General features: G+C 34.8%; 1 non-coding gene across 1 annotated transcript; it reads left to right on the top strand.

Moving 5' to 3' along the window:
- The first annotated feature begins 7234 nt into the window (after positions 1 to 7234).
- On the top strand, positions 7235 to 7341 carry LOC141709667 (small nucleolar RNA R71). The gene has a single exon (XR_012570232.1). It is a non-coding gene; the product is annotated as a small nucleolar RNA R71 (small nucleolar RNA).
- Positions 7342 to 8751: the final 1410 nt, after the last annotated feature.

The raw sequence follows: 8751 nt of genomic DNA, 5'->3' as shown, positions 1-8751 counted from the left end.
TCAAACTAACTTAAAGTAAATAAGCAGCATGATTGATTATAACTAAAGTTGTCAACAATTGATATCTAGTATATTAATTGTAACTTATGTGTTATAAGTTAATTATGAGATTTTGGTGTTAGTGAATTTAGCAATGTTCACATCTCAAGAATTCACTGAAATCAGAATCATGATTGTAGCATGATTAGTTGTGTGTAAATTCTTGACTTATATCAGTTAATGATATTTAGTTAAGAGTTTAACTATGAACTAATTGTGAAGTATTAGTATTTGTGACATTACTTAGAACTCCTCTAAGTAATCAATTCTTATCTTTAGTCACTTATACTAATATATAAAGTGTGGAAATTTTTCTTAAGTACAATTATGGTTAAAAATGTTTGATTGCTTTATTAGAAGTAACCATATGTTATCAAGTTAGAATAATTTTTATACTTACTTGCAAATTCCTAAACACTTTGATAATAGATGCAATACTCAATGGATCAAAGTATATGAGACTTAGAATATTTTTCTAAGATTGCAAACAAGTCAATGTTGGTTAATGTTGCTTTATTTATCAAACCAATATTGTTTGAGATATTACAATTGTTAGGAGTTAACAATTGTATGATATATGAAATTGAATGCTGATGTCTTTTTATAGATAATTTGTATTTAATTCATTGATATCTTATTTTAATATTTAAAATAAGATGCAACATAATTATTGGTATCTAAAGTACTTGACAAGTATCAGACAACGGTATATTGTTAATATTTTGTTGCAGATAATTGTGAGATTTTAAGTTCTAGTGAATTTATATGAGTTGCTATATCTGAAAGATTCACTATAATTTGAAATCAGCAGCATAGTCAGTCTTATCAAGGTTATTTATCAATAAACAATTTTGTTGATTATAATCTTATAAAGATAGATTATGGAGCTTTTGACATGAATGAGAATTGCTTAGACTTTACCCTAAGTGATCAATGCTTTTACAAAAACTCATTCATATTAAAATACAAAATCTTTCTTTCTCTTCTTAATACTGCTAGGTCATCAGTCTGTGTCTTATCAAATCATTTATCTTTTTAGGCATAAAAATAGACTTGTGCACACGAATAGTTTTAGGAGAAAATCAAACTTCTTTCTACATTGGTGATTTCTTATTTCATTAAAATCTTTTGAAATCACTATTGTACATCATTTTTCTCAAAAGATTAAATACATAATTTTTATTCATTATAGATCTTAAGTGCATTTTTTTCTCTATATTACCAAATGTTCTGTGATACAGGTTCAGCCTCCAATGGCATTCTTTCATTGATAGTCATAAGGTTGAAAACCCACAACTTCTATCCCATACTGTAAAGACAAACACATAAACAGAACTAACCAACACTCTCTTACCATTAAAATGAAGTATGAATGAGCGTGAGGGAGAAAGTGCCTTAGTACACCACATAAGGAAGGTTCTGAAGTCAACCCAGCAGCTCTGTCTCCTACAAAGTTGAAATATATCAAAACTAAGACAACTGCTAGCTCCCATAGATCTTCTAAAAAAGATGTAATTGCTGAAAAGGCACAAAACAGTTACTAGATTCTTCCCCTCAACATTTACCTGTCGGCCAAGGCATCCGATGTAGTGTCACCACCTTAAACATAAACAATTCTTAATGCACAAGGATAGGTTATACACACAAAGGATGAGTTGACGGAAACAAGAGTTTCAACCATTTTAAGGTCAGATTCGATTGTTCAAGGTTCTTTAATGGACCAATTGCTTTACAGGTGTTAGGAGAGGATACTGATCCAATAGCCATATGTCAGTGGTCAGTATCTACCTCCCCAGGCTTAAATCCTCTGGATGCATCTGCGGATAGTGGATCTGACATAGGTGCAGATCGGCAACTTGTTGACAATGATTCAGATTTACCTGGGGAGTCACAAGGAAATGTCTTCACAGACATTAGAAGGGAACTTTGATCTTTATGCTAAATTCTTTGGATCATTGTTCACCTTCGTAGAGTTCAAATCTGGAACCCTAAAAGGGAAACTAGCAACTTGTAGATTATGACTCAGATTCATCTGACGAGTCTAATAAGGATGGGGATTTGCAAACTCCCATTGCACCACTTGTGACCTCCTTAAGGATGGCTAAGGTGATTTTCCTTGCAGGTACAACTGGATTTTGGAGCTATGAGAGGAGTGATACACTTGTGAGAATGAGTGTAAACACGAGTGGAGAGAAGAGTGAAACACTTGTGAGGCACACGAAACAGAATCACACACTCACAGTGAGGAAGAAAGACCAAAACCATATCCCATTCCCTATCCCTAAACATGGTTCTTGATAATTCGAGTCTCGAATCTGTTTATGATTGGAACCTAACTCTTAGGGACCTAACATTTACAGATTGGATTAGAATACTTCGGGACCTTTGGGAGCTAACAATTGGTAACAATTGGTGATCTCACAGTTGGGAGTTATAAGGAGTTGGGAAGATTGGTGAACATGATGATCAACAGTGAAGTCATTCTTGCAGCATTTAAAAGGACATGGTTGATCAGACTATGACTTGTTATTTCTTTTCCAACCAAGTAACATATGAGAACTCCTTCAGACAGCAACATACATTCCTTCTCTAAGGGGGAGATAAAAGCTTATATAATAGTTTGGAGGATTCCTCAACTAAGAGGGAGAAATAGCAGGAAGGAGGAAAAAGGTAAAACACATGTACACTACACCACACCATTATTGTTTGTAACTTACAGATCCTATTGTACGGGAGAGGTGGTAAAACACAAGGTGATTTCCTAGTAATCAGAAGAAGTGGTTTGGTTCATCACTATTCTTCATAAGGGGAGAAGCTATTTTCCAAAAGGGGAGTACCATTGGTTTTTGGTGTTTGTTAAAGTTAGTTTACAAGTACATATACTTGTTGTTTTAGTAATAAGGTGTCGCCACAGAGAGTCCCTCCATCCCCTGTCGCCACAGAGCAACACAACTCTCCTGTACCGACCTTGTCGCCACACAAGCTAACTACTTGGTCGCCAGAGAAAGGTTGTCACCACAGAGCTCTCCTATCTCCTCAGCCACACATTATTGGATAAAAGACTACACAATTGCAGCAGAAATTAGAGCCATTCATTTTTTGGATCAAGTTGTGTTCATCGTCTCTCCCAAAAAGAGAAGTGAAAATGGCAGCAAAGATTTACAAAGAAGCTCAAACTTTTTGTTTATCCATTTAACTTCTCACCGGAGTAACGTTATAATGCCTGATTTAATTCTTGTATATTCATAGGGGCATTATAATCGTTACTCGGTAATTAAATCCTAGTACAAACAAAAGCTAGATTATTGTATAGGATTTGATTTGTAAATCTTTGTAGAAGCTAGGAACTTTGTTGTTCTTAGATTGTAGCCGGTTAATTTATTTACCGGAGTGTAGCAACACCCCTCGAGGATTTATATACGAATATATATTTCCCCGAATATCTTATGTTCCTCGTTTTATCGTTCCAAACACTATTCCTCTCAAGAACACGAAACCACTAACCGAGCACTAAATATTTTATCCGCTAAAGATTCGAAAGAATTTTTAATTTAGTGATTATCGTATTCAACCCCCCTTCTACGATAATTCGGGACCTAACAGTTGGTATCAGAGCTTACTGATTGATACGCAAATCAGGATACGGAAATTAATTTATTTTATTAATATGCATTTACATAAATTTATTTTATAAATTTAGTTTAGCAAATTTATTTTTTAAATTTATTTAAATGAATTCATAATTTAAACTTGACTAAGTTTATTTTATGAATTTATTGGAAATAAATTTATTATATAAATTTGAATTAAACAAATTTATCATTTAAATTTTAGTAAATAAAAATTTCTAATTAATTTTTTTTTCAGGATTCATCTTGTTTCTAGCTGCCAGTTTCCTAAATTATGATCTTCGCAATCAGAGGAGTACACGCATGTGTCACTCACGCGCGGAGAAGACTTCGGCAGCTGGTCACGCGCTTGGAAAGAGACTGGAACACGCATATCAGTATTACTCTGATTATGTTTTCATCGCCACAGCCTCGGTGTGCATTTCGCGCGGGTCTTTAACATGTACAGTTGTTCGACCTGTCGCCACACAAGGTTATCGCCATAGAAGGGTTCGCCACAGAAGAATTAAAACTCTATTGCGACCTGTTGTATTGTTTGATCGGCACACAATTTTCGAACTAAGTCAGGATATACAGGAATGTCTGATCGCCAGAGAAATTTCACTTCAATTTTTTTAACCCTAATTAATTATTTTTTATTTATTTATTTTCCCATAAAATTTAAAATTCTTAAATTTAAATTTTTCTTAAAATAATAATTTAAATTTTATTTAATTTTTAAGAACATTTGAAATTTTTGAAATTTAAATTTTACGTAAAATATTTAATTTTGATTAATTTATTTTTTAAGAAAATTAAAATGTTGGAAATTAAATTTTTTCTTAAATAATAAATTAAGGGTACTCAATGTTTGGTAGACTCAGGATTCCTCCAGGCTTTTAAAGTGGATTTTAATCTTTTGAAGAAAACGAAGACCATGTGCTATTTAGACGGAAAATTCCCGAATACGGAAATTGAAGATAATGGTTTTCTTACTCCAATGGAACTGATTTCAAGAGCTACAGATAAAAATTATGGAACTTCCTCAAAGGCTTACTCCATAGGATATCACTGGGTTTTCAGACGCAGGAAAAGAATGAAATTTCTACGGGTACAGTTTTTCTCGGAGATTTGAAGACAACTCTATGATTCCAGATTATACAATCACACATGCAGGAATTGTGGAGGTCAGAGAGAATATTGGGGATATACAAACATCTCAGTTACATGCAGTAAAGTTGGAACCTTAGGACAAAATATAAGAGTTTCTGATACTTGAATCAGAAGAAGCTCAGGTAGAAGTACTTGGGGGACTGGACGTTAGGGCAGTGTTTCATATGTCAGGGAAGTTTGGTCGTATTAGATTCACAAGGAGTATATAAGCTATATCCAAGGATCTAGCCTATCTATTCCAAAGCAGAGATTCTTTCAAATTAAGTTCAAGGGGTGATTACAAAACTGAGATTGGGACATAAACAAGATTTGATAGCTACAGTTATGACAATACATATGTGTCAAGTAACTATCATGGGTTTTGCTATAATAGAATAAGAAGCTTGACAAACAAGGATGGGTAGGGATTCAGTTGAAGAGTTGAGACAAAGGTGGAATATTTTCTTAGAGAAGCAGCCCGTTAAAACTTATAGTGCACGGGAAAGAGTTGAGATGGATCAAATGACGAGAATCATGAATATCTTGCTTTCATAACAACCTATGAAGATGGTCCAACTCACATATTTTAGGTTTCAATTTCTTGAGCCACTGCAATATCTTGTTCTCAATATTCAATGCATGATAAGATCTTAGTGTTTAAATGTTTAACACTCGCACAAGAATGATAGCATCACACATAGAAAATGCTGAACTAGTTCAATAAATTATTTTTTCTAGTAACTAGGATTGATGTTTAACTTGTGCATGTTACTTTAGTGGGGTATATATTTTTCCAGCATATAAGACCTTTGTTTATGCTTATCTCCTGTATCCTATTACAACGTGATTTATTCATTTGAACTGAATTGTTTGTTAAGATGTATTAGTTATATTTGGATTGAGATAGCTAGATGAGATACATCAACAGGATTGGACTAGATAGAATTAGTGATTTATTTGTTAATTCTGTTTGTTCCATATCATGCCTGTCTTGCTTAATTCTTATGTGTAATGTTTCTTAATGAATGCCATGTATTCTTAATTCAATGCTTGCTTAATAACAGTAAAGCATGTTTAAAATTTTAGTAAGGCAAAGACTGTTAGTCCTCCTTATGTAAGGTTGGAATCATTTTGCTCCTAACCTAAAGACAATTTTGTCAAGGGTATCAATATGGAGAAAATGATCAGTCAAAGATAAGAATTAGCATGATAAGGCTGCAACTGTTGTTATCTCTGTTTATAGTAAAATCTCTAATCCAACTGGTCCCAAACTAATAAGTTGGGTACCAAGAACTGTTAATCCATTTGTGGGTGCAGGACATAACAGGTTAATTGATTCATATGTATTCTTGGTAATTCATATTCAAGGCATATGATTAATGAAAGAGCCTCACAATCAAATGTGATCGACAAAAGCTATTCCGTCAATAATCTTTGGAGATGACAGCAAAGGTTTTCTTGAACACCTCCGGAAACTTCTCAAACTGCTTATCCAACTTTTTTTTTCTGCAGACTCTTAGGAAAATGAGGTGGATGATAGATCTGCTTCTCCCCTGTATTACCCTCAGGATGAGTGTGTTCCATAGTTTTCTTCCTTGGTTCCACTTTTGCTTCCTTCCGTACTTCTTCTTCAGCCACATCTTCAGAATCTTGAACTTGATCTTTTTCTTCACTTGCAACTTTTCCAGACCTCAATGTAATTGCCTTAACCTCCTCTTTAGCTTCCTTCTTGCCTAAAACTTCAGTGTCACTAGGAAGTGTACCAGGTTGACGATTCAGCAAGGCAATGGCAATCTGCCCAATTTGATTTTCCAAAGTCTTAATAGAAATCGCTTGGCTCTTGCACATGAGCCTCAACTCCTCCAATTCAGATTTTTCATTAGATTGTTGCAGTTGGAGTTGTTGTCTTGGTGTGTATTACAGTTGCTGTAAACCAAGAGGGTTGTATGGCTTTGCTGCATGCTGCTGATAAGGATGTTGCACCATATTCTGAATATTGCTCCAGCTGAAGTTAGGATGATTACGGTTGTTGGGATGATAGGTGGCTGGAACTGGCTGTTGCGACCTCTGAAAGTTAACTGAGCTGATTCACTAGAATTAGCACACTGCTCTGTCTCATGCGCACCAGCACAAAGTTCACAGACACTAGTGATCTGGATAACTCCATAATTAGCCAAAGAATCCACCTTTATCGTCAAAGCCTTAAGCTGAGCAACTATAGCAGTAGCTGCATCTACCTCTAGAATTTCTGGTACTTTACCTTGAGTTAGTCTCTGAGAGGGATTCTGGTATTCATTAGCAGCCATCAGTTTAATTAAATCATAAGCTTCATCGTAGCTCTTAGCCCATAAGGCTCCATCTGATGCTGCATCAAGCATGGGTCTCGAAGTCGTACCAAACCATTTTAAAAGTAGTTAATGATCATCCAGTCAGGCATCCCATGATGAGGACACTTCCTAAGCATCTTCTTATGATGATCCCAAGCTTCACACAAAGACTCTCCTGATTGCTACACAAACTGAGTAAGAGCATTCCTGATTACAGTAGTCTTCGCCATAGGAAAGAACTTAGTAAGAAACTTTTGAGCAAGATCTTCCAACTTAGTAATGAAGCCTGGTGGTAGAGAATGCAACCAACACTTAGCTTTATCCCTCAGATAGAATGGGAAAAGCCTTAGCTTTATAGCATCTTCAGACACATTGTTGAATTTGAAAGTGTCGCATATCTCGATGAAATCTCTAATATGCATGTTGGGATCTTCCGTCGGAAAACCCCCAAATTGAACCGAGTTCTGCACCAACTGAATCGTGCTAGCCTTGATTTCAAAAGTGTTAGCCGTGATGGCTGGTCTGACAATGCTAGACTAAATATCATTGATCTTCGGCTGAGAATAGTCCATCAAAGCCTTTGTATTTGCTTTTGGTTCTCCCATTGTAATAAGAGCTTCTTCTTCAATTTTCTCCTCAACAAGAACTTCTTCCACTACTTCCTCCTCTGCTTTTTCTAGTGTTCTCTTTCGAAGTTGAGAATGCGTTAGCATACACGCTCTCTAGAGTGCCTGAAAAAGCAACAAATAAATAAGTAAGTAAAATATCCGAGTCAGTGAACTTTAACGACCACTGATGTCAAGCACATAAACTAAGAATTAACACCGAGTCCCCGGCAGCGGTGCCAAAAACTTGTTAGGACGTTAACACGCGCTAATAATACACGCAAGTATACACGTTCTCAAGTAATATAGAATTATTTCTAGTTCGTTCCCACATAGACTCTATTAAGTTAACTTCAATTTATGCACTTATGCAACAATGGTATGGTTATTATTCAATGCTAAGATGATAATAAGTTGAGATTGTTTATAACTACGAGATTATGCTAAATAATATTAACCAAAGAGACTTAAGGTTGATTTACTTATATAACACAAACATGGGATTTTAATTTCATTTAATACTCTATTCAATAGCTTCTTTGTTCTTAACCTTAGCATGCAATGGTGATGACACTAATTAGATAACATGAAACTAGTAAACGCCAACTTTCATTGCACGAATACCCTACTACCAGACATCCATAAAAGAGATAGAAGCTGAATAGACACCAATTATATTGAGACCCTATATGTCTAAAAAATTTGACAACATAACGGTTTAATGCCCAAGTTATCTATCATGATTACATAGGGCAAGCAAGATGGTTAAAATTACATATGAATCATGCATAACAAATACATGAACCTATGCTAGCATGATAAGTTCTAAACCCCTATATTCATTTTCGCTTCAATAGAGATTAACACGCTATCTTATAAGTTCGCGATGCTCATAAGACGAATAAGCACAACCAATACTAATATATCATACAATCACCACACACTAAGATATCAAAAAAAATTTACTAAAGAAATTCATAAATAAATCCGTTAGAACCCCACGATAATGATTAGCCCATA

Source organism: Apium graveolens, chromosome 2, assembly GCF_009905375.1.
Source record: "Apium graveolens cultivar Ventura chromosome 2, ASM990537v1, whole genome shotgun sequence".
In the NCBI taxonomy this organism is placed as follows: domain Eukaryota; kingdom Viridiplantae; phylum Streptophyta; class Magnoliopsida; order Apiales; family Apiaceae; genus Apium; species Apium graveolens.
The sequence above is the reverse complement of the archived record's forward strand: the minus strand, read 5'-3'. Positions and strand labels throughout refer to the sequence as shown.